General features: G+C 48.7%; 1 protein-coding gene across 5 annotated transcripts in view; it reads left to right on the top strand.

Moving 5' to 3' along the window:
• Positions 1-26,323, top strand: part of SUCO (SUN domain containing ossification factor) — a 580,289-nt gene that overhangs the window by 282,174 nt on the left and 271,792 nt on the right. The window lies entirely within an intron of this gene.

Here is a 26,323-nt window from a genome sequence, read left to right as displayed (position 1 = left end):
CAGACAACACAACTGCCATGTTCTACCTACAGAAACAAAGGGGTACACGTTCCACCCAGCTGGCAGCAGCAGCCCAGAGCATTTGGCTTTGTACGATACATCAGAGTGCATCTGGTTCTCCAACACATTCTTGGGGTTGGCAACAAACTCGCCGACCTGCTCAGCAGGGCACAACTGGTCCACGAGTGGGAACTCCACCCCAAGGTCATATTCCTGTACTTCCAGCTGTGGGGGCATCCTCGAATAGATTTGTTCGCCACCAGCAAAAATGCAAAATGCCCAAATTTCTCCGTCAGGTTATCACACCCACAGCCCATGGGCAGTGCACTATGGAAGAATTAGCCAGGAATATTTGCCTAGGCTTTTCAGCCTCTCTGGCACCTACAGTTTGTAGACTGCAGATTGAGGCAGACATTCCTTACTCTCATCTTAGTGGCTCCAGCCCTGTCATGCCAGCCATGGATCGCCACCCTGCTAGAGCTCTCTTGTTCCCCATGAAAAGCTCCCCAACAGGCCAGACCTTCTTTCACAAAATCACTGCACTCTCCAGCACCCCTATCCTCAGCAGCTCAACATTGCAATTTGGCTCCTGAGGTCTTAGAATGTTGTTACCTCAACCTTACGGAGGAGTGTATGTCTGTTCTTAGAGTACCACGCCAGCCTATTATAGGGCCTGTTATGCAGCCAAATACAAATATTTTGTACACTGTTGCCTTCCCAAACATATCAATCCAATGGTAGTATTGGTACAAAACATTGTCTGTTACCTCCTTCGTCTCCAGAAGTTAGGCCTCGCCTACACTTCCATTTGGTTACTTCTGGGGCTGCTTACCTACAGCATAGTCAACATGCTTTGCTCTTCATAGTGCCATTCATTAAGGCTTTATTGGAAGGCCTTAAACGAGGTATTCCACCCTGGACACCTCCTGCTCCTGTGTGGAACCTTAACATTGTTCTTGGTGGGCTCATGGACCCTCCTTTCGAGCCACTTCACTCTTGCCCATTACAATTTCTGCAGTGTAAGAAAGCTTTCCTCTTAGCCGTCACTTCCCTTAGATGAATCAGATAGATACATGTTCTCACATTGAAAGAACCTTTCTTCCAGGTTTATTACGATAGGGTGGTTCTCATAAGCAATCCTAAATTCCTCCTTATGATGGCTTCCACCGTAATCAGACAATTGAGTTGCCAGACTTGTTTCCACATCCAGAGTTTGTAGTGGGATGCACTTTACATAGGATTACTCAGGATGTCAAAAGTACATTGATGTACTACATTGACAGAACAAAATCATTTCATAAGAAACAACAGCGGTTCGTGTCCTACTCTAAGCCACATAAGATGTGGGCCATTTCTAAGGCCGGGATTGCACGTTGGCTTTTCAAGTGCATTCAGACTTGTTAAACTAGAGCTAAAAGGTCTCTGCCTCCCCCTCCTGGACCCCATTTTACTCAGAAGAAAGAGGCTTCCATGGCTTTCTTAGGTAACATACCACTAGCTGACATCTGTAAAGCAGCTACCTGATTCACTCCTCACACCTTTACTACGTACTACTGTGTCGATGTCTTGGCCAGGCAGCAAGCTAGAGTTGGCCAGGCTGTTCTGCGTACACTATTCCAGTCTTCTGCAACATCCTCAGGCTGAGCCACCACTTTGCAGACTATGCACAGCATGAGTATCTAGAGCTACACAAACCATGAACGGAAAATGTTACTTACCCTGTAAGCATTTGCTGGTGGCATGTGGTGCTGTACATTCATATTTGCCCACCCTCCTTCTTGGACACCTGTGATTGTTACAAATACTCTTTCTTCTTATATTGATACTTTCTACTTTGCATGGCCATCATTTACTGCATCTATATGCTCCAACTCCAGTCACATCATCTGTGCAAGAAAAAACAATCTAACAATGGAGCCGATGCCCATGTGCATTACCAGTGATATGTGGAGACACCTGGTCTTGTCAGGGCTCGCAAAAACAAAAAATTGTTACTAGACCTGCAGGTCTAGTAATATAAAAAATCTACTCAACCTAACTGTAATGCACTTGACCTCCGTCTCCTAAAGCTGAGCAGATGTTAAATGTTTACAAGATTTAAAGGCATTTTTATTCCTCATTCACTTTGTGATTAATAAAGGTGCCTTTAAATCTTGCTTTCTTGTCATTTTTTTGCTCTGTTTTCAGAGACAGAGGTCAAAAGTCAGTTTGTCTTCCTACTATCCAGAAAGGGCGAGTAGGACCTACAAATAGCTCATCCTATTAAATCTGGCTTGCAAATGCGAGCAGGTGACTGGATTTTTCGATCCCTGCTAGAGACTCAAAAATAATTATTTAGGAGACAAACAAGTTGCACAGGCTCAAGCTAGATGGCAGAAGTATGCACAACATGTGAATCTACAGCAGCTCATGCCACAAACCGCTGCTCACAGGGTAAGTAAAAGTTTCCTTTTGTTTCTTGCTCTAACCACGGTCCTCCTGTAGTAATGCCAGCACATCTGGCTCCCCATCTTGAATGACCAAATCTGGAGTTGAACCAAAAATGACTTTGCTTTTCTAGTCAACCATGTGGTTCAATCAGAGGTACCACTGCATTATAGATCAGCCCCTATCTGATGTATGATGCTTTGAGCCTTTGTTGGGCTTGATAATGAAGAGGACCCAGAATTATTACCTGGATGGATGACTCCAGGACTCCCACTAAGAGTCTCAACAAAATCTGTTCCCTCGCCAATGTCCTCTTTAGCTCTGGCTCCTGTTGAGAGCCATTTTTTTCTGTGTAAGTCTCAATGTTTGCTGTGTCCGGTCTATTGCAAACCCTATTAATGTTATACTTTGAGAAGGTTTGAACTCCGGCTTCCTGTCTTGATGACAAATTCTAGAACCTGAAGTAATGACACTGCCAGTTCCAGCTGTTCCCGCAGGCATACTGGATCCTGGTTCTTCATCCGAGTGGGAAAGTGCCTCTTTTGGACATGGTTAGCCCCCACTTTTTGCCTGGAAAATGATGTAATTTCGACTGGAAGTGCACATGGTCCCTGCCAACCAGGTCACCTGTGCCAGAAGCTCTTTCCCTAAACGGTACCTTTTGTGCCTAGGGCATTGACACTGAAGGCGGGACCCCAAGGATAGCAGCACTAATTGTGCCACCCTAGGATCCCCTCACGAGGGCCATGCACACTGCCATTGCAGACTGCGTGCCTTGATGCAGACAAAATCGGAGTAGACATGGCACACATCCCTGTGTGCCAAGCGTACATACACTGCATGGGATATAGGTAAGACACCCCTATAGCAGGTCTTATAGTCATAAGGCAGGGTGCACTAGATCTCCTGTGAGGACATATCTACATGGGAAGATATGCCCTGCAATATCCATGTTGATTCTTGGATATTGTGAGTGAACAGGGAAGCCATAAGTAGTACATGGGCTGGACACTCGTCATTACGAGTTCACCAGATCCATGATGGGTTCACTGTTTTATGGGATGTTTGGTACCAAACATCTCGTCTTAATTAACTTGCACTGATTCTAGTGTCAGATTTATTAATAATTGCACCCAAAGGACCCCTAGGAGGGGTCCCCTGAGACCTACCAACCCTTAGAGTGGTCACCGACTGGCCTAAGCCAGTCTGTCACCATCAGGCAGAGTTCTGACCCCACGCTCAGAGGTCGAGAACAATGCATGTCCTGTGTGAAGGTGTTCACAAATACCCGGGGTACCAAACCCCCTGCTGCAAAAACATACACAAACGAGCCAAGCAGAATCCAAATTTACAGTGAGCCAGCATCCGATGATGGACATCAGAACTCCGGAGACCAACCTCAGCAGTGGCCCAACAGCTCCAGGATCATCGCTCCAAGGTGACAGCCACTGACCACAAGGTTCATCTTTGCCTGCCTTTGCCCGACTGCACATCTCCACTGCACCCAGCTTGCCCGGCCTGTGTATCTTCAAATCAGCTGTGCTCCCAAGGCTCTACAGCCCTTGTAACATCTACTCTCTCTTGAGTCTTCGAACTTGCCTGCAAGACCCGTTTGCTTTGCTTTTACAGATGGTCACTTCCTTCGTAGCGCACCAGCTACAAAGTCCCTTTGTTCCTTGCTCCCGGTGAAATCTGGGAAGCTCCTTAGAACTTGGCCTTGGAACTTTGGACCTTGGAACTTTGGACCTTGGCCCCAAACCTTCAGATGAAACCCCAAAGTAACTATATTGCATGGATTTTGTGATTGCCTTTTTCCTTCCATAGGAAATCTATTGTGTGTAATTGCGCACAACTGTAGATATTCCATTTAAAGTGATTTTCTTGTATTGCAAAAAGTGTTTACCTTGTACCCGAAGTTCTTGGTCTAAATAGTTCTATAACAAAGTACTATTTTTCTAATTCAGTCTCTACTTAATTCTTTGAGTGTATCATTTATTGCCTTGGTGTGTACAACAAATGCTTAGCACTACCCTCTGATAAGCCTAACTGCTCGCCCACAATACCAAAAAATAGAGCGTTTCATCTACTTTTTCCTCTGTAGACCAACACAGGTCTCTTCGACCCCTCTGCACAGTGTACCCCATTGTCATGCACTATATGAAGAGGTGGGTTTCCTACAATCAATATGTCTTCAGATAGATAATGAGTCTGATGCCCCTGGACCTTTGCTACTCTATGGCCGGTCTTAGCTTCTTGGTGAAGCACCATGGGGCGGAAGAGAGACAAAAAGTTAGGGCGATAAATTTGCACACCAACATTGACCATACAAATTGAAGTAACCTCCTGTGAAGGGTGAAGTTCTGAATTGTAAGGTATGCATCCTTCAGGTCAAATATTACCATCCAATCGTTTGGTATTAAAATATCTGATAGAGACTTCTAGCTGCATGTTCCTTACCTTTGTATTTCCCAGACGTCAGACTGTAGAGGGAAGCTTTTGCATGAGAGCAGTACCCCTGTGCCCTGTTGGTTGGGTGGCTCTGATCGGCCCTGCGTGGCGGCAGATGTGACGTCATGGTCACCTGTATAGGTGCCACCCAGGCGTGTTAACATCAGTTCTTTTCAATCTTCACCAGTTAGCACTGATCCGGAGAAGCGCTACTTCTCTGTCTCTTTTTGACAGACTTTTTTCGATGTTTTGTAGAAGATTTGTTTCATTGTGTGTCGAGGGTTGACCTCTAGGAAGGTACGTTTTAAACTGTGTGGTGTCTGTCACCACGCCATGTCTGTTACCGACCCGCACTTTGTGTCTCGAGCGCGACCACGACTCAGTCGTGCTGGGACTGCTGGGCCATGGCACTGAAGGGAGCAGTCCTAAAGCTGCTTGAAACCCGCCAGTCGACGCCATTGATCCCGACCCCTCTGAGGTCCTGGTCCTGATCGAGGAAGAGGAGGTCACGGGTCCGCTACAGGAGCTCCAAGTCCTCTTCGTCACTCTTGAGGTCCTCTGGACACTCAGGGGCTCCTTTGAAGAGGACTTTAGCACACCGCCATTGCCCTGCACCTGATGATCCAAGTTTCCTCAGTCAACATCCTACTCCTGAGAGCCTGGTGGTCCAAGCCTCGACTTCCAAATGGCGCATTCATTTCTGTCCACCCCGGACAGAGAATCCAAGAGGCTGAACTCTCTTGGGAACAAGATCTTTTCTTCCGCCAGCCTGGCATTGCAGTCTGTGAACACCGCATGTCTATTGGGCCATTTCTCGCCCACCCTTTGGAAAACTGTTGCACAAGTGCTGCTACAGGTCCCAGAGGAGGCCTGGGCTGTGCTTTCACAGGCAATGAAAAATGGGAGAGCTGCAGCAAAGTTCACCATGTGCTTTGGATACATCTGACAAGCTGGGTAGAGCGGTTTCGTTGACAGTGACCTTGCGACGCCACACCTGGCTGAGAACATCTGGCTTCACAGGTGATGTCCAGGCCAACCTTGTGAACATGCCCTTCGATGGGACTCTTCTCTTCGGAGAGAAAGCAGACTTGGTGCTGGAGCGCTTCAAGGACTCACGGGCTACGGCCAGGCCCATGGGCCTCTTAGAGACAACTTGTCATTAGACTGCCTTTCGCCCCATTAAAGGCACTGGAAGGGTTTTTCAACTGCATCAGCCTTACCCCAGCTACCGATCTGCACAGACTGCCCAAGTAGTGCGAGGACGTGGACGCCATGCATTCTGACCTCGTGGGATTGGTAGCCACAAGTAGTCTGTCCCCCCCCTCCTGCCGGCTCTAATCCGTCCTAATTTGGTTCTGCAAGACCATGGATGTCCAGTAGGAGAGAGAATTCAACATCATCTCCTCCACTGACAGTCATTAACATTGGAAAAATGGGTCTTACAGATCATTTGGGATGGTTACTTCCTCCGTTTTCTATCTTTTCCTCCACCTTTACCTCCATCTCAAGAATGTGTGTCGGAGGATTATTTTGTTTTGCTCAAAGAGGAAGCCACAGCTCTTCTGGCGAAGGGGGCTAAACAGAGGGTTCCAGTTTCAGAAGTAGGCTTTGGCTGCTATTCTCGCTACTATCTGATACCCAAAGAGAACAAAGTTCTTCGTCCTATTCTAGACCTACGGGCTGTCAGTCTCTTCCTCAAAAAGGAGAAATTCCTTTTAAGTCTTGTCTGCCCTAGACCAAGGAGACTAGCTAGTAGTGTTGGACTTGCAGGATGCGTCTTTTCACATTCCCATCCTGCTGGCCCACAGGTGTTACCTGCAGTTCAAGGTATGCCACAAGCCCTTCCAGTTCACTTTAGCCTTACCAGCGCCCCTCGGGTGATCACCAAGGTGATGTAGTGGTTGCAGCTAATCTGCTCAAGTTAGGGCTTCCAGTCTGCCCCGCCCCCCACCACCACGAGGTATCAGTTTTAGATCTATCCTCCTGAGCAGCGAGTCCAGGATATTCAGGTTATGATACAGATGTTCTCCAGTATTGTATCTTTTATAGATTCACATGCTTGAATCTTCCCTGTTGTCATGGTGGGAGTTCCACGGTAACAGTAAAATAGCAGTATTAAAGCTTAACATTGAAAAGCCCATAAGAATTCACTAGCTTTAGCATCCTATAACCATTGTTATAAAACATCCAAACTCTAGCCAATCAGAACGTAGACCATAGAATCTCCTTCCCCTGCAGGGCCACCAGACCCTCAGATTTCTTACCACACATCTTGTGCTAGGGAGTCTCTCTGAGCTCTGTTCAGTCAGTGTTTTTACTGTTGCCCTTTTGAACTCCAGCTAGCTGTTTGTCACTGCATTTCATATTTCCTCTAAGGTACTAGTCAGGAGTGTGAGTACCTATTTTTTCTTCATAATGTCAGAGTCTAAAAAAGAGTTGTTTAGGCCCTGTAAGACTTGTGGAAAATCCAGACTTTATTCTGAGAACCCACATAAAGAGTGTCTCTACTGTCTTTACCCAGAGCACAAGCACAGAGAATGCAAGTACTGCCGTACATTTTCTTCAAAAACCCTCGAAGACCGGGAGGGTAGGCTGATTCTCGGACTACAAAGGAAAAAAGCAGCAAAGGACTCGGACTCTGAGGAGAAGCCTCATACCTCATCCAAGAAGAGAAAAGAAGGATCTTCTTCATTTCTTAAAGACTCTGAAAAGTCCAGGGCTCAAAGTAAGGAGAGGGTTGAGGAGAAAGGAGTTAAAGACCAGCCCGGTACCACCTAATCGTCAGGCCAGAGGTCGGGTTCTGCCCCTCCGTCGATGCCTCTCTCTCCTTCCAGGGATTCTTCAGGTGACAGAAAACGTTTGTCGATGGGCCCGTAAACGAAGAAATCACGGTCTACGACCTCAGGATCTGCTCTAGTGGGCACTCCGTTGACGGTCTCATCAGCGACACCTACTACGACGACGGTCAAGATGACAACGGAGGCTGCGTCGAAGACAGCAGTGGTGGTATCACCGTTGTTGGCCCCGGTTATGCCATCTCCGTCAGCGAGAGTTTCACTGTTAATGGTTCAGGAAGTTTGTTCATCGTCGACGAGTAGTCTACCGCCGCAGTCTGTTGTCCCGTCGATGACCCCGTTGATGAGGGTGAAGAATGGTCTGCTTTTGAAATCAGCACCTTCCCTTATGCAGGATTATTCAAAGGTTTCTCCTCTACCTCCTGCCCGCCTTCTAGATTTTCAGGAGTCTGAAGATGATGGGCCTTTCGGTCCTGCTTACAGTCCTTCGCAACTCTGAGTTAAGTTCCAGGGCTCGGAGGAGGAAGAGATAATGAATGATTCATCCACTTTTCTGTAGGGGGACTATTCTTTTTCGGATAGGGGACGTCCTGCTTCTCAACGTTTGTACGCTTTCCAACCGTAAGTTCAGGCAAAAACTTTGGACATGCCATTGAAGGTGAATTATTCTTTGGGAAACATGTAGATGAAGCATTGCTATCAATAATAAAGGATACAGCGACCACTAAATCTTTGGCAAACCTACAACAATTGCTTCTTTCTGGGGCAGAGGTCAATACCTCTCTTGCCCCCAGCTTCAACAGCGTTTCCAGCCCTATCATCAACAGGGCTTTCGTGCGCAGTACTCTTCTCAGCCCTTTCGGCAAACCTCAACACCTGCCTATTCTAGACCAGCAGCACGTCAACGCCAACTATCAGGAGGTCAGGCTCACGACTCTAGCAAGAGTCAATGAGGATCCACAGGCCCCTGCTACCGTAGTCCCACTTGAATTCGGCCTTGTTTGCTCCAAATTCTTCAATCAATGGAAGCTTGTATCTTCTGACGAGTGGGTGTTGGACGTATTTTGCCACTGTCACTCCCTGGAATTTGTTCAACAGCCTCCAAATACACCTCCACGAAGGGCTTATTTATTTATAAAGATTTATATAGCGCGAACATGATCACGAGGGTATCCGAGCACTTTGCAGATTATGCAGCCAGGAGGGTATAGGTAACAAAGCAAAAAGTACAACATTTAAAAAAAAATGTCCAGCAATTACACCAGCAAGGCCTCTGGGCTACAAACAGCAGCTATGGACCCCAGGTCAAGTGGGGAAGGCGGACTGCGGCAGATATTTCTTCATCACGAGTCCTTTAATTTCCATTTTGAAGCGGACAGTGGAAGGGATCACCCTGACTTCGGGGGGGGGGGGGGGAGAGAGTTCCAGATCCTCGGCGCCATGCCTGAGATGGTTCGATTGCAAGTCTTTTTTTTTTTTGGTTGAATTTTTGTGGTTTGAGTAAAAGGGTGCTGGCACTTCTGGAGGCTCTTGTACCACATGAGAGCACCAGTTTCTGGGCGAGGTACAGCGGGGCTTGAAGTGGATGGCTTTGTGTGCCATGCATGCAATTTTCAACTGTATCCAAGCTTCATACGGGAGCCACTTCAGGGCCAGCAGATCCAGAGAGATGTGGTTGTATTTTTTAGTTCCCGTTATGAGCCTAGCAGCAGAATTGAGGGCCACCCTGAGAGGAGCCGTTTTCCCTCTGGGCAAACCACACAGCGTTGCACTGCCATAGTCCAGCTTTGCGTTCACTAATGCTTGCACTGCAACCTTTATGTCTTGGGTCTTAAGATGCTCAGTTGAAAATTCGCTCCTTTGGTGAGGGAGCTGATGTGCTTTTGCATGTTCGGACTATTGTCTAATATAATACCAAGCGAGGATGCTGAGTCCACAAGGTGAGGTCTACTATTATGATCAGTAAGCTGATTCAGCCATTGTTCCATGACCGGGCATTGCTTGTGGGGTGAGATAAGGAGGAATTCAGTTTTTAGAGCATTTAGCTTCAGGAGCTTTGTGTTTCCAGCAGGACTGAATTGAGGGACTGAATGTCCTCGGGGGAGGCGATCTTCAAATAAAGTTGGGTGTCATCAGCATACATATGATAGTGAATGCTGGATGATTTCAGAATTTCTGTTAGAGGCTCCATGAAGAAGTTAGAGTGTGGGAGAGAGTGCTGAACCTTGTGGAACCTCCAGCGTAACCGGTGCAGGATGGGACAAGGATTGGTTCACCTTGAAGGTTTGAGATCTATTCAGGAGGAACGACAACCCCATCCTGTGTTCCAGGTGGTCAATTAGGTTATCGTGTTTGACTGTATCAAATGCTGACGAGAGGTCGAGAAGGATCAGTAGGCACGACTCATTGTGGTCCAGCATTCTTAGCGCGTCATCGACAATATGCGTTAGACTCTGTGCTATGGCCCGGGCGGAAACCAGATTGGCATTGGTCCAGGAGTGGGAAATGGCCGATGTGGTTGCAGAGTTGGGCCAGCACACATTTCTCCCAGGAGCTTTGCCAGGGTGGGGATTTTGGGCGAAGGTTATGTAGGTCCGTGGGATCAGCTGTTGGTTTCTTTTAAGAGAGGGTTAACTTGCCTCGATTTTAAGCAGTCCGGAATATCCCCTTGCTGAAGTGATGCATTGACGATCTTAGTCCACAATGTTAGTAAGGAGGATCTCACTTCCGGGAAGAAGTTTGATGGCAGAGGGTCTATGTAATGATTGGAAGGTTTCAGGGTCGACAGTGTTTTGCGTACAGTGCACTCATCCATGGTTTGGAACAGACTCCAGGATGCATTGTTAGGGGTCGGGATGCACAGGGTCAGAGATAGCCATGCCCAGTGAACAGAAGGGGGTCCGTGGCCTGATTGACAGGTGCTCCTAGGCAGTTTCGATCTTACTAGACTTAGCAGTTAAGAAGTCAGCAAATTATTCACAATTAGGCAGTGTCCCTTGACCCAGAGATGCGGGGTTCGGATGACTATTGGCTTGGGATTTGATTAGTTCGAACAGTTTTTTGGGACGTTTTTTTGCTTGGTCTAGTTGAGTTCTGAAAAAAGGTGGCCTTCAAGCATCTAATGTGTTTATTATAAATGCTTCTCAAGGATCTCAGGTGGTAGAGATGCTCAAGGGAGCGATAGGACCGCCATTGCCTTTCAGCAAGCCTTAAGTTTCTTCTATTGGAATTAAGACTATCTGTAAACCAAGGTTTGGAGCGTTTAGAGGACATTCTTTTAAGCTGTAGTGGTGCAACCGAGTCTAGTACGATCAGCATTGCGTGGTTATAGTGCATTGCGTGGTTATAGTGGGCTGTAAGGTCGTGAACATCAGAAATGCTTGGGGGGGGTGGGGGGGGGGATGTTATCTCAGAGAGCAGTCAGATCTTGCGGGTTGATGTTCCGTAGGCATCTTTTCAGCTGTTTTGGGTTCTTAGGCTGGGCTTTACATGTTCTTACCGAATCAAGAATGCAGAGAAGGAAATGCAGTAATGGGTAATGGTCTGTCCAATCATATGGGAGGATTGAGTCCAGGAGGATGGAGTTGGGCTTACCAATAATAAGATCTACGGTAGCTCCTTTGATGTGAGTGGGGCTGTCACATATTTGGGTTAGGTTGAGGTCAAGAAGGAAGGAATCTGAAAGAAACACGTTAGTTAGATTCCTCACCTTAGAATATCCCCAGGCGTCAGGCTGGATCCGGAAAGATTTTTCGTCAGCAATACCCTTCCGTGTCGCTAGGCGTCGTCTGCGGCTCCGCGTCCGTCGTCGTGATCGCCGGGATGATGTTGTCGGATTACTTAGACGCCGCCCTCGCGCGCTGACGTCATTTCTTCTTTTTTCCGCGCCGACCCGGGAAGAGCATACCCTTTCAGTAACTTTTTGACTAAACTTTTTGAACACTTTTGGTTCCGTTTCCAGTCGACCTCGACTCTAGTGCCGGTAGGGATGCCAGGCTTCAAACCTTTTGACACCTGTCACTGACTGATGTCGGTCACGGATCACCACCGCCGGTGCCTCTCTTGCCTTGGGGCCGACCACGATGCCGAGTCGTGCCTCGACTGCCGGGCCTTGACCTCGAAGGCTAGGCGGGAGCGGTCCTGCAAGCTGCTTGAGATCCGGCAGTCGGCTCTGCGCCGCTCAAGGTCCCGGTCGAGGAGGAGGCCGAGGGACCGGTTGCGGAGCCGCAGTCATCACTGCTCGTCGGGGTCGAAGTCTTCACATTCTGGTAAGTCAAAGCACAGCAAAAAGTCGAAGAGGCGTCATCGCTCTTCTGGCTCCCCTCGCCGGTCGCGCGACTCGGCTGAGGGTTCGGGTGGCACCACCCGTGTGGCTCCATTGAAGCCGCAGGAGTCCCCCATACCCTCCGGTCCCCGGGTCTCCGGCGGAGATCAGAGACTTCCTCGTGGCCATGAGGAGCCTGGCTCCAGCACCGTCGTCGACTCCGGTCCCGATGCCGTAGGTCCCCGCGGGATCCAGGCCTGGATCCCGGTCGACCTTATGGCGCCGTCTTCGGACGACGCCGTTCCCCGGTTTAGTTCCAGTCCGGGCCCAGCGTCGGAGCGGCCCCGCCCGGCGTCGTATCCGACGCCGATGGGCGACAGGTTCATCTAATGCCCGGCTCTGATCATTCCACCTGCATACCAGGAATCGGATGACGGCGACAACTGGGAGGGGTCTGAGGACCCTCTGGCATTGCAGTGCCAGTTATCTCAGGACTGGACAGACAATCTGGGGGATGCCAGTGGTCTTGATACCTCCCCTGACACTGGCTTCATCTCTCCTCCGTCCGTGGCTTTGGAGGAAGGGGCTACGTTTTCTGTGGTGCTGCGCAAGGCAGCCGAAGCCCTCGAGCTGGAGCTGCCTGCTGTGGCCGTGAGGACTAATCTCCTCACTGAAGTGGTTCAACCGCCAGCAAGCTCCTTGGAGCCTCTGCTGCAGTTCAATGAAGCACTGACTGACGTTCTGAGGGGCACCTGGTCCAAGCCCTCCACAGTTCCTCCTGTGGACTGGAACGTGGTCCAGCGCCACCGCCCTGTACCGGGCGACCCCAGTTTTCACGCCCGAGAGCCTGGTTATCTAGGCCTCTACCTCCCAGACCTCCTTCCCGTCTGCTCCCCCGGATCGGGAATCCAAAAGGTTGGAACAGTTTGGAAAGAAACTGTTCTCCTCCCTTAGTTTGGGGTTGCGGTCTATCAACACCGCGTGCCTTTTGGACCGTTACTCCCACTCCCTGTGGGATACGGTGGAGGACGTGCTGCCCCAGTGTCCGGAGGAGGCCCAGACATGGCTTGCCCAGGCTCTTGCCGAGGGGCGGGATGCGGCACGGCATGGAATCTGATGTGGACTGGACACAACGGACTCGCTAGGTAGGGCAATGGCGACCACGGTGGCGATTCGTCGCCACGCCTGGCTGAGGTCCACGAGTTTCTCCGGGGATGTCCAGAGCACCCTCATGGACATGCCCTTCGATGGCAGTCGCCTTTTTGGTGACAAAGCTAACAGTGCGCTGGAGCGCTTTAAGGACTCCAGGGCTACGGCTAAGTCCTTGGGCCACTCGGCCCGGGCCCGCAAACTTCCGCTTTTCGTCCCTTTCATTGTCAAGGGAGGGGCGCCCCCTCACGTCAGTCTAGCCGCAGAACCAGCCTCAACGTGGTCACGGACGTGGATTCCGCCGAGGCGGAGCATGGGGACAACGAGCCGGTCATCCACATCTGCCCCAGCAGCATCCGCCTCAAAGTCCTCCTAGTCCGTGCTTTCAGGCCCATTCCACACCAGTGGGACGCAGAGTTCGCCATCACCTGCTCCACTGGCGTACCATCGCATCGGACAGGTGGGTGCTGCAAATCGTCCGAAGGGGCTACTCTCTCCCTTCGAGGCGACCACTCCAGCCATGCCACCGCAGTACCACCGCATGTCGGAGGATCACTTGCAACTTCTGCAGGAGGAAGTTACGGCCCTCTTGGCCAAGGGGGCCATCGAGCGCGTTCCTGGCCCAGAAGTAGTTCGGGGTTGTTACTCCCACTACTTTCTGGTTCCCAAGAAGGGCAAAGGGGGCCTATGCCCTATCCTGGACCTCAGGAGCGTCGACGCCTTCCTCCGGAAGGAGAAGTTCAAGATGCTCACCTTAGCTCAGGTTCTGGCTGCCCTAGACCCTGGAGACTGGATCGTAGCGTTGGACTTGCAGGATGCTTATTTCCACATCCCCGTCCTGCCGGCTCACCGGCGTTACCTGCGGGTCATGGTAGGCCACGAGCACTTTCAGTTTACCGTGCTCCCCTTAGGCCTCACCAGTGCCCCTCGGGTGTTCATGAAAGTGATGGCGGTGGTCGCAGCTCACCTGCGCAGATAAGGGGTTCCAGTCTTCCCCTATCTCGACGACTGGTTGTTGATGGCGGGCTCGCCCCAGGCTGTCGTCTCCCACCTCCAGACTAGGGCCGACCTCCATGAATGTGCCGAAGGCGCATCTGAGTCCCTCCCAGAAGCTCCTCTTCATCGGAGCGGTTCTAGGATATTCAGGCTCTCATTCCAATCTTTCGACCTCTATGCCGGGTTTCGGTCAGGTTGGTGCTGCGGCTCCTGGGTCTGATGGCCTCCTGCATCCTGTTGGTGCATCACTGCCAGACGGTTGCAGTGGTGGCTCACGGACCGCGATTGGGTCAGTGGCAGATCACTCTCCCTACCCCAACCGGAGCATGTCGTAGTGGCGGATGCGTCCCTCCTGGGATGGGGGGTCCTCATGGGAGAGGCAGAGATCAGAGGCCTCTGGTCTCCGGCGGAGTCCCGGCTCCATATCAACCTTCTGGAGCTGCGGGCGATCCGACTTCCCTCTGTCCGGGGAAGTGTAGTGCAGGTGTTCACGGACAACACCACCGCCATGTGGTATTGCAATAAACAGGGCGGGGTGGAGTTGTGGACCCTGTGTCAGGAGGCTCTGCGCCTCTGGACATGGCTGGAACACCAGGGCATCACGCTGGTGGTTCAACATCTGGCCAGAACGCCAGAGCAGACCAACTCAGCCGCCGGTGCATGATGGATCACGAATGGCGTCTGAACTCGGACGTGGCGCAAGGCCTCTTTCTGCAGTGGGGGGAGCCTTGGTTAGATCTATTCGCCACCGAAGAGAACGTGCAATGTCAGCAGTTCTGTGAGTTGGATTTTCCAAGGCGGCACTCGCTCGGAGACGCTTTTCGTCGCGAGTGGAGTTGCAGTCTGTTGTACGCCTTTCCGCCTATACCACTTCTGCCCAGAGTGCTGAAGAAGATCAGGCGCGACTGGGCCCAAGTCATCCTTGTGGCTCCGGATTGGGCACGAAGATATTGGTATCCCGAGCTACTCAGTCTATCGATCGATCCCCCGATCCGACCGCCTCTTCAGGAGGACCTTCTGTTGCAGCAGCAGTGGACGGTCCTCCACCCGAACCTGTCCAGCCTCCACCTCCATGAGTGGAGATTGAGCTGCAGCAGTTGATGCCATTTGACTTGCCTCCTGAAGTCTGTAATGTTATTCTGGCAACCAGGCGTCCCTCCACAAAATCGGTATACGCCTGCAGGTGGAACAAATTTGTGGCATGGTGCACAGCAAAGGCTGTGGATCCCCTCTCCGCCCCTCTTTCTGTGGTTCTCCTCTTTCTTCTTTCCCTGGCCCAGCAGGGCTCTGCTCTGGGCACCCTCAAGGGATACCTTTCAGCTATTTCTGCTTTCTTGCGGCTTCCTGATCAGCCTTCTCCTTTTAAATCCCCTGTTGTTTCTCGATTCTTTAAGGGCATTACCCATATGTTCCCTCCTGTCCCTTTCGTAATGCCTCAGTGGGTTTTGAATCTAGCATTGCCCTATCTGATGTGCACTCCTGTGGGCGCTAAGAAGGGGCGGGCGGTACACAAGCGAACCATCTCTCGGTGGGTCATTTTGTGTATCAAGGCCTGTTATTCCTTGGCTAAAAAGGAACCTCCTGTAGGGCTAAGGGCCCATTTCACTCTAGCCACAGCGGCGACCACTGCCCTGGGCTGGGGAGTCCCCTTGCAGGACATTTGTCAGGCAGCAACGTGGGCCTCGCTGCACACGTTTGCTTAACACTATTGCCTGGACAGCCAAGTCCGGAGAGACGGCTTCTTTGGCCGTTCTGTTCTCCAGGACTTTCTGGTGTGATCTTGGTTCGGAGACCCTCCACTGGGTTGGTATTGCTGGGGTATCTATTCTAAGGTGAGCTAACTAACGTGTTTCTTTCAGATGAACAAGTTACTTCCCTTCGGTAACGATGTATCTGTAAGAAACATTAGTTAGATTCCTCACCGCCCCACCCATCCTCCCCGTTCTGCGAACCAATATCTAGGGTTGAGGTCATCCCTTTCAGGGCCCTAGAATTTTTGGCACCAGTGTCGGTCTCTTGCATGGCTCTGCGTTCCTGCCACGGAAAGCTATGTACAAGAGCTGACGTCAGCGCGCGAGGGCGGCGTCTAAGTACTCCGACGTCATCCCGGCGATCACGACGCCGACGACGGACGCGGAGCCGCAGACGACCCCTTGCGACGCGCAAGGGTATTGCTGATGAAAAATATTTCCGGATCCAGCCTGACACCTGGGGATATTCTAAGGTGAGGAATCTAACTAACTAATGTTTCTTACAGATATATCGTTACCGAAGGTAAGTAACTTGTTCTTTAAGGCTATTGACCACAACGAAATTTACATAGTTCCAGTGGAGGTTGAAATCTCCCAGGAAGATCTGAGTGCCATGGAAGTCTGCATTGGCCGAGATAATGTCCATAATCAGTTCTGAGAAGGGAAGGTTGTCGCGGGGGTGAGGGTGGGTGGTAAAACGTGTGCAGTTTGCAGGAGTGATTGGCACCTGACACTTCAATGTATAGGTATTCACAGGACGGCAGGGGTCAGTTTGTAGTACTTTCACTGTAAGATTGCTACGATGTAAACATGCTATGCCTCCACCTTGACCACTGGATCTGTCCGACCTAATGATACAATAATTGGGAGGTATTAAAAGGTCCAGAATGGGGGCAGCAGAGTCATTTAGCCAGGTTTCCGTTAGCATTACAAGGTCAAGATCCTGCGCCAGGGTGAGGTCGGCAATATCCGCAGCATGCTTAGCCGTCGATCTACAATTTAGAAGCACGCATTTGAGACTTATGTTGGTGTTAGTTAGTGCCTGCGGAGTGGTGGCGACTCTCTTGAGGTTGTTCACCTTTAAGGTTCTGGTGTTTGACCTAGGTTCCCTGAAGGAGTCATTGGGGATGGATTCAATTTGTTGAATGTTTGCTATGGTGGGGGGGGATGTGCTGGAGCATAGGAATGTAGGAGAGAATGAGTATCAGTATCAGACAGGGAAGCTCTACATCTGGAGGGGCGAGCAGGGTCGTAAGGGAGAGGAATGGTGGACCACCTATGAGGTGTGTGGGTGACGTGAGGTGGTGACCGCCGAGTTTAGTGGGTGGAGGGGGACCTGGTACACACGCAATCTGGGAGCGAGCGAAAATGGTGATTTTTCTTGGTGTAGCAGCTTAGTCTGGAGTTAGACGACACAGCCTCCGTGATATGTAGTAGACTGAGAACCTCTGTCTTAAGTTGTTGTAAGCAGAGTGCTATCTCGCTCAGACGGCCTTCCAGTGAGGTGTGAGGCTGGGATTGGGAGGGTAGGTTTCAAGGACCATGGAGCTGGTGAGAGCAAGGAAGGTCTGGGGAAAGTGGGGCGGGTGGCGACTGAATGTGCCCTGAGGGAAGAAATTCTGGAAGATGGGGCTGCACACTCGGAAGGATGGGTAGGATAGGGGAGGAGCTAGTGATGTTGGGGGAAGATAGGGCGGATGGCGACTGACGGTGCCGTGATGGAAGGGGTTCATGGCAATGGAGTTGCAAGCACGGAGGGATGGGTAAGATAGGGGAGAAGGGGACTGACAATAGTGTTTCTAGGAGCAATTCTGGACACTACACTCTTTAAAACTTTTCCCACAAAAGAAAAAATCTTACGACTGCAAAGGACAGTAAAGTATCTGTCTGCAAAAAAGTACGTTTCAGTAAGGTCATACAAGTCGATGCTAGGGATGATGTCATCCTGTATCCCTCTGATTTCAAATTGCCCCTTAAGGATGGGGCCTCTCCAGGAGGAGCTTGATTATCAATGGAGGCAATCTAAAGGCTCATTCAAGGACATCATATCAATCACTCCGAGGATGGCCTCAGTAATGTCCTGATGGACGGTCAGAGACCATCTTTCCCAAGGCCTCTTTTTACTCATGAAGAAACCAAGGTTGGTCATGACATTGGATGCTTCCATGGACTGATGGGGAGCTCACTTGCAAGGATTGCAGGTCCACAGAAGATGGTCAGTTCAGGAAGCTCAGGGTCACATAAATCTCTTGGAACTCAAAGCAGTCTTTCTGGGTCTTCAAGCATTTCTGTCAAGAATCAGGTCGTCATCGATCCTGATTTGTACGGACAACACCACAACCATGTTCTATCTTCTGAAGCAAGATGGGACATGGTCTCAGACTCTCTCAATCCTGGCTCACCAAATATGGGAATGGTTGATAGTCAATGAGATATCGATATTGAAACAACGAGCGGTTGCAAAGGGTTTTTCCACTGCTGGGGGTTTCCAACCCTAGATTTGTTCGCTACACCACTCAACAAAAAAAGCAGATTCAGCACCCGCAGGTTCCCTCAACCAGACTCTCTGGGAAATGCCTTCCACTTCTCTTTGAAGGGAGCATCTGCCTACGCATTCCCTCCGTTCCCTCTCATTCTAAAAGTTCTGCAAAAGATCAAACGGTAACCTTGCTGTGTTACTCTAATAGCCCTGGCGTGGGCACGACAATACTGGTTCACAGAGCTGTTTCGCCTATCAAGGTTTTCTCAAATTTCCTTTCAACCGAAAGAAAATCTCCTTTCTATGAGCCAGGGTCAAGTACTTCATCCTCAGGTTCACACGCTCAGCTTGTCAGCTTGGCTCCTCATCACACAGAGTTCGGACAATTAGAGATTTCTGAGGAATGTCAGACAATACTACAGAATGCTCGTGCTCCTTTTATGATCAAATGTTACTCTGCCAATTGGAAAAGATTCTGTATATAGTATATCGCGAATTCTTTTGATCCCCTTTCTTCGCCACCAGAGGAAGTTTTGCCTGAACTCTTGCCAAGGCTTGTCTGACACATGCATCCATCAAAGTGCACTTAGTGGCAATTTCCAGGTATAGACTACGTTCTGGTTCTTTGTCCCTTTGGTCTAATAAACTGATAAAGGAGTTTATGAGAGGACTTTTCAGGGTTTATCCTCCAGTAAGACCTCCTCTAGTGCTGAGGCAGTTCAATACTGTCCTGTCGCAACTTATGAAATCACCGTTTTAACCTATTTACAGGTGCGACTTCAAGTATCTCTCTTGGAAGGTGGCTTTCCTGTTAGCTATCACGTCAGCAAGACGCATTAGTGAGATTCAAGCCTTCACGACAACGGAGCCTTGACTGTAATTCTTTCCAAAGTAATTCTTCGGACAAACCCATCTTTCATTCCCAAGGTGCCTTCTGCATTTCATCTAAATGAGCCAGTGGTTTTGCCCTCCTTCTTTGCAGCTCCTTCTTCTCCAACTGTGAGGGTACTCCATTCTCTGGATATTAAAAGATGTCTAAAATTCTACTTGCGAAGGACTCAACCTTTCAGAAAATCTACTCCGTTACTTGTTGCCTTTTCTGCCCCTAGGAAGGGTCAGGCTTTGACGTGGGCGTCTATCGCTCGCTGGGTCTCATCGTTTATTCTCTTTAGTCATGAGAGGGCTGGCCGCCCTCTGGTTGCCAAAGCCACAGCGTACTCAACACGTAAGGTTGCAGCTTCCTTTGCCCTGTTCACTGGAGCTACTTTGCGACGTTTATTTGCATAAGGTATGATGTCTTAATTCTGTTCACTATTAAATATACTGTTGTTTTTAGCATTCATATGCATCATGTTAAATGCTCTTTTTAATTACCATAAGTGATTCGTTTTTGGGTCGCATGGTGTGATGGCTCACCTTCCCGCCACCTCTGACCTTATTCTGGTCCTGCTTGCTTTTCTGATTCAAGCATGTGAATCTATAAAAGATAAAATACTGGAGAAAAAACAAATTACTTACCTGTACACTGTGGTTCTCCAGTATTGATATCCTTTGTAAATTCACATGCAACCCTCACTGCTCCCCTTTTCAGGTTCACCTTCCATACCTCTGCATTACCTGGGGCACGCTTGAAATCTGAGTATTTGGTGGCCCTGCAGGGGAAGGAGATTCTATGGTCTACGCTCTGATTGGCTAGAGTGTGGATGTTATATAACAATGGTAATAGGATGCTAAAGCTAGTGAATTCTGATGGGCTTTTCAATGTTAAGCTTTAATACTGCTATTTTACTGTTACCGTGGGACTCCCACCATGATGACGGGGAATATTAATGCATGTGCATCTATAAAATATATCAATACTGGAGAACCACAGTGTACAAGTAAGTCTTTTTTTTTTTTTTTTTTTTTTAGCCTGTTTTTGGTGAAAATTACTCCGAGGCTGCTGGGACTCATGGCCTCCTGCATCCTGTTGGTACAGCATGCCAGATGGTGTATGCGGGCTCTGCAGTGGGATCTGACGTTCTAGTGGGATCTGACGTTCCAGTGGGTGCATCATCAAGGGAAACTCTCTGACATGGTCCAGGTCTCGGAGGGAACTGCAAAAAACCTGCAGTGGTGGCCAACGAACCGCGATTGGGTCAGAGGCAGACCCCTCTCCCTTTTCCAACCAGATCTCACAGTAGTGGCAGATGTGTCTCTCCTGGGATTGGGGCGGCCATCTGGGAGAGGTGGAGCTCGGAGGACACTGGTCTCGGTCAGAGTCAGGGCTAAACATCAACTTGTTGGAGCTTCAGGCTATCAGACTAGCATTGAAAGCATTTCTTCTCTCTTTCAAGGGGAAGTTGGTGCAAGTGTTCAGACAACACAACCGCCATGTGGTTGTTGCAACAAGCAGGGCGGTGTGGGGTCGTGGACCCTTTGTCAAGAGGCCCTTCGCCTCTGGACATGGCAGGAACAGCAGGGCATGACCCTGGTGGTTCACCACCTGGCAGGTTCTCTGACCGCCAGGGCAGACTAACTCAGCCGTCGATGCCTTGCGGATCACAAATGATATCTCCAGTCAAAGGTGGTGCAAGATCTCTTTCAATAGTGGGGAGAACCTTGGTTAGATCTGTTCGCCTCTCAAGAGAAAGCACAATGTCAGCAGTATTGCTCGTTGGAGTTTCTATTCGTCGCGTGTGGAGCTCAGGCCTCCTGTACACCTTTCCGCCCATACCACTTCTGCCCAGAGTTCTCAAGAAGATCAAGACTGACCGGGCCCAAGTCATTCTTGTAGCTCTGGACTGGGCACGGAGAGTCTGGTATCCCGAGCTTCTTCGAATGAGCATCGATTCTCCGATCAGTCGGCCCCTTCGGGAGGATCTTCTGTTGCAGGTCCTCCACCCGAACCTTTCAAGTCTCTGCCTACATGTGTGGAGATTGAGTGGCGACAGTTGATGGCTTTTGACCTTCCTCCTGAAGTCTGTAAGGTCATCTTGGTAGCCAGGCATTCCTCCACCAAGCCGGTATGCGCCTGCCGTTTGCAAAAATCTGTTAAATATTGTACAGAAAGGTCTAGTGACCCTCTTTCTGCAATTCCTCTCTGTAGTCTTACCCTTGCCCAGCAGGGCTCTGCTCTGGGCACTCATAAGTGTTGTCTTTCTGCTCTGTCTGCTTTCCTGTAGCTGCCTGACCAACCCTCATTATTCAAGTACCCTATTGTGAATAGGTGACTGAGAAGGCTTGTACTTAGGTTTCCCCCTACGCCCTTCATTATGCCCCAGTGGAATCTCTGCCTAGTTCTCACTTTCCTTATGTGTGTACCTTTTGAGCCACTGCATAATTGTCCCTTCCGGTTGCTTACCATCAAAACAGCATTCCCAGTGGTTATTTCATCTGCCAGCAAGGTGAGTGAGCTGTAGGCTTTATCATCCACGCATCCCTCATACCTTCCTAAAGTGTTGACCCCATTCCATCTGGGTCTGTCGGTCACACTGTCCACATTTTTGGTCCTCCGCATCCCACTAAGGAAGAGGAGCATCCCTATCGTCTGGACCCCAAAAGAGCATTGTCATTCTACCTTGACTGCACAAGAGTGGACAACCAAATCTTCATGGGTTATGTGGGAGCTCTAAAAGGTTGGTCTGTGCAGAAACGAACCATTTTGCGCTGGGTTATTATCTGTATTAAGGTCTGCTACATCCTGGCTAAGAAGCAGCCTCTTGAGGTCTTTTCAGGCCCATTCCACTGGGGGAAGACTCTGACCACGGTGTTGGCTCATGGAGTGCCAGTCCTGGACATCTGCCAGGCTGCAACCTAGGCTTCGCTGCACATGTTTGCTAAACACTACTGCCTAGACAGTCGGTCCACAGAGACGGGCATTTTGCCCGTTCAGTCCTTCAGGACTTTCTAGTCTAGTAATTTGTCCACAGCCCACCGCCAAGATGTATGGTTGAGCATCTATTCAAAGGTAAAGAATCTGCAGCTAGAAGTCTCCATCAGATGAACAAATTACTTACCTTCGGTAAGGTATTATCTGATGGACAATATCTAGCTGCAGATTACTTGCAGACCCACCCATGTCTCCCCGCTCTGCGGACTCATTTATAGGGTTAGGGTTGCTCCCTTTACAGGGCCCTAGTTTTGACACACACTAGTTAGCTCACTTCATGGCTCTGCTCTTCTGCCATTGAAAAAATGTTAAATAACAGACTTCCAGTCGCCTGGGTGGCATCTCTATAGGTGACTGCGATGTCACATCTGGCGCCTATGACGCCACATGGAGCTGAACGGAGCCACCCAACATGCGTGCAGGGGTACTGCTCATGCAAAAGTTTCCAGATCCAGTCTGCTGCCTGCTAAATTCAAAGCTAAGGAATCTGCAGCTAGATATTATTTCTACCAGATAATGCGTCACCGAAGGTAAGTAACTTGTTCATCTCTGAGTTGCATTCCTTTCATTTTGAAGGGGCAATAGACCACCCATTTGTTGAATTTTTTTAAAGTAATTACTGAGCGATGCACCTTGTCCTTTTTCTCCACTGGAAATAGTTTGCTTAGGAACTCTTTTGGGTGTAGGACAGTTATCTGTATTGCTTGTTTGTCCTCAAGGACCTGTACTTCCTAGTCTATAATTAGGCTTTCCTGTTTTCAGTTTCTATTTTTGGTCAATTCTGGTGGGGTTTTTTCAGTTTTTTCAATACCTTAAAAAAACAGTGGTTGTCAGTGGTTACACATTTTTGCGCCATTAAAAACAACAGAAACAGTGTTTTTCCGGTGTTTATGGAATTTTAATTTAATTTTAATTATTGCTTGCTTTCTGCATGTGCACAGGGTATATGAGATCCAAATACATTTTACTGCACCAGAATGGACTACAAAGTCAATAACATTCTTCATTAACTCTGAAGATTGTAAAGATGCTTTCAGCATACCATCTAGCAAGTGACAAGGAACTCTTACAGGGAAGCACTTCAGCTCAGGTATCGATTTTGACAGACCATCATAGAACTTGTTCACATACGTAGCTGATTACTGCAAATACAAACAATATCACTCCAATCTTTATTGAACTTGGTAGGAACTTTTTTAAGTAGCATTCCAAGCGACACTGCGTTCCATTTTTACCAAACGTCTGGTGTCATGTTTTCACCACAATCTCAGATGCTTGGTGACATTCTTTTCACATATACCTGTCACTACATCTTGCATTGAATGTTTAAAGCTTGGGGTGTTGGGAAATTCACTTGCAATCAATACTGACTCACTAGAAAAGTGGGCTGATGTATCAAAGGATTTCACCCATTCGCTGTCCTTGGGTAAATGTGATGGTACACGTTAGGTAAAATGGCTGGTTTCATAAGAATCTTTCCTATCAGTGAAATCAAATGTAGACAAAATATCAAATATGATTTTGATATTTCCTGATTCTCTACAGTTGATAAAATAACTAAATAAGACCTAAAAGATGCTTCTAAACACTGCATCTTTAAACCAAAGACCACAAAACATATAAAAGCAGAGACAATGTTTTAGTGACATCCCTAAACAACAAACCTCAAGCAGAATAATGTTAGCCCAGTCTTTCTTGATGCTACCTTGTATAACAAATTTACATTGTATTGGCCCCTTCAAGAAGAAATAAAAATGTATTTTTCACTCATCTTTTCCTTTCTTTGAATGGCACTTAGTTTGTGGTTGCAAAGGTGTTTTTTCAGTGTTTATATGTTTACACCAGTGATGGCTATTTTCCATTCGGTGGGGTTTTATCAGTTATTATAGGTTTAAACCTAAAACCAGATAGCCTATCTATAATGAACATGTCTGACTGAGATAAAGACGGGAATTTGGTATTTTCCTCTGGTTTGGAGTTCTGTAGGTTTAGATTACCTAACCTATTACTGTCTACAGCACGCAGACATCCCGTGTCCCCATTTGCCACTCACGTAGAAATAGAGCCAACCTTCTTATACGCCCCCCCCCCCACCCCCACCACCAACGTTTGGTCTGAAAGACAGGATCTTCCTTACCTGTGAATCTGTGGGGCCGTTGTTTGCCCCACTGAAGGCACCTTTGCCTCCAGAATCTCTGCCAACTCCTCGGTTAAGGAAGAAGCCTACAACCATCTCGTTTTGATGGCTCCTGATAGTACGCAGTCTGGGAGGCTGAAGGTTAAAGGCGTCCGGTTGAGTCCTTCTGCCGGCCCCACTGAAAACTTTCTGTCCAAAGATCAACCTCATTTATTGCTGGACCTTGGTCAATGATAATAAGATGGTGACAAATTTGCTCTGATATTTTATGAGGGGGTCCCTAAGAGACTGCCCTGCTCCACCAAACCTGCTTCGATGCAAACAAACCGCCCAATTTTGGGTTGACCTGAATCAGAAGGGAGCAACACCTCTCTATAGAAAGAACGCTGTTACCATTTTCAAGGAAAGTTACTTTACTCTGCTCCCGTCTTGAAAATGTGTGGGGAAATGAGGTTACCAGTCTCTGTCCTCCTTGGCCTTCTCTAGTATCTTGTGTGTTGTTTCTTCCCCCACAGGTTGGACTTATTTATGTTTTTAATGAAATTTGGTGGGAATGTAGTGTGCTGCTGGACACTTTCTATTGTTTCATACCATCCACTCCCCCGAGGGCTGGTTTCTAATCCCACCCCACCCCACACCCACCCACACCCACCCACCCACCCACCCACCACAGGCGTCACGAATGACGAGGGCGTGTTAATAAAATGGATTGAGCTTGTGGCCAGTTTCTAGTACCACATACTAGTGTCTGTGTATTTATTTAGTAGTCTTGCGGGCTTAGAACCCATAACACAAGTCTCACTGCGCCCTCTAGTGATACAGACAACGGACAATACATTGCACGACTCTACGCACAACACACTCTGCCAGCTTCACTTTGCCCGCTAGATGTGCACCTTGCTACTTTTGTGCTCGTCTGCCGGTCGGTCCCTGACTCTGCACAGAGGCAACGAAGTGGGCCCCCAGTAGAGAGTAAACTGGCAGTGAAAACGCACTATTGTGGTCCTGCAACCCTAGAGGTAGGAAAAAAGGGTTCACTCGTGAAATGCCAAACTGACAAAGAACCGCTAGGTCTTATGTGAAAATGTGCATATAAGTAGTACTTTCTATGAGGAACAGTACTTATGTGGCTGCTGAGAAGCAATTAAATGCTTAATCTGAGCCTCTCCTCCTGACCTAGAATCGTTACAGTTGCTCCAAGGATCAGTCTCTTATTTTCTTTTAGAACGGGTGAAAATGAAAAAAAAATGAAAGAATCCAATGATAGCCACCTAGGTGGCTCCAACATCACATTTAGAGGGCACGTGAAGCTAGCAGAGTGGGGTGCATAGTCGTGCAGTGACCGTCGGCACCACTAGAAGGCTAAAAATCTGTAACTAAATTAAATAACCTAAATTTAAGGACGGATCTCTTCTTTAATTCTCCATGATCTAAAGTGTGTACTTTCATGTTTTATATTGTATTATTAGGTCAAGTGCTTGGTTGCAAAGGACTTCTTACGGGCTTACCAACAACTTAGAGGGGGCCTGTAGCCCACCCATGGCTTACCATTGGTTGTCTCTATTTTCATTCTCATTTGCTTGCTTCTTATTAGATTGCTATTCCTGTTCATCTTCACTTTGTCCTTCCTCTTGAACTGCCCTCCTTAACATCTCTCTGATAGACTGGCCTATATCTTCCACTGCTTACTTTTAGGGAACAGTATTTTCTTTTAACACCTTGAGACTACATGTGTTTTCCAGCCCTCTTTCTAGTATGCTTCGCCCCCTTCTGCACCCTTTGTTGCCCTTGTGTGCTGCTTTTACCCTCTACTCACCAACTTTCTGTTGCCTCCCTGCCCCCCTCCTTACCCAGCCCAGCTCCCCCATTGCTTCCCACGCCTACAGTCTATTTAAAAAAAATCTTTCGGTTGGGCCAGTAAGCAGCAAATTGCGCCCGGCCATCTGCGTTTAAAAAAAAACAAACCTTACACTTTTTTTTCCCTTATTAATTTACCGATCCATCTC

Source organism: Triturus cristatus, chromosome 4_2, assembly GCF_964204655.1.
Source record: "Triturus cristatus chromosome 4_2, aTriCri1.1, whole genome shotgun sequence".
Classification (NCBI taxonomy): Eukaryota; Metazoa; Chordata; class Amphibia; order Caudata; family Salamandridae; genus Triturus; species Triturus cristatus.
This window is presented reverse-complemented; position numbering and strand designations above follow the sequence as displayed.